Genomic DNA, 333 nt, shown 5'->3' with positions numbered 1-333 from the left:
GACCCTGCCCACTAGTGTTTTATTTCTGTAGCTTCATTCTGGAAAAAAGAAAAAGTGGGGGCAAACAATATATTGCCAGATGTCACACATCTGTAGTGTGTATGGGAATATAAAGATTTTTTTATATATAGGTTTTTTTCTTCTTGATTGTTCATATTCATATTTCTCTGGTTTTTATAGATTTATTCTTTAAGTAATATTTTATTAGGATGTTAGAAAGGCCTGTTATATAGAAGGCTTTCCTCTTGTAGGTCTGATATTGTTAGCAGACAACATAATAGGTACAAAGTTCATGATTCTGTAGTTCTTAGGGCAAACCTTTCAAAGTTTGGG

At 32.4% G+C, this 333-nt stretch overlaps 1 protein-coding gene across 1 annotated transcript in view; it reads left to right on the top strand.

Moving 5' to 3' along the window:
* The window catches only part of LOC107122687 (protein ADP-ribosylarginine hydrolase-like), a 10,627-nt gene that overhangs the window by 5,916 nt on the left and 4,378 nt on the right, over nucleotides 1–333 (top strand). The gene's annotated exons all lie outside the window — the stretch shown is intronic.

The sequence above is a fragment of the Gekko japonicus genome, unplaced genomic scaffold (genome assembly GCF_001447785.1).
Source record: "Gekko japonicus isolate JY-2015 unplaced genomic scaffold, Gekko_japonicus_V1.1 scaffold2079, whole genome shotgun sequence".
In the NCBI taxonomy this organism is placed as follows: Eukaryota; Metazoa; Chordata; class Lepidosauria; order Squamata; family Gekkonidae; genus Gekko; species Gekko japonicus.
Note: the sequence above shows the minus strand (reverse complement) of the source record. Positions and strands in the feature narration are given on the sequence as shown.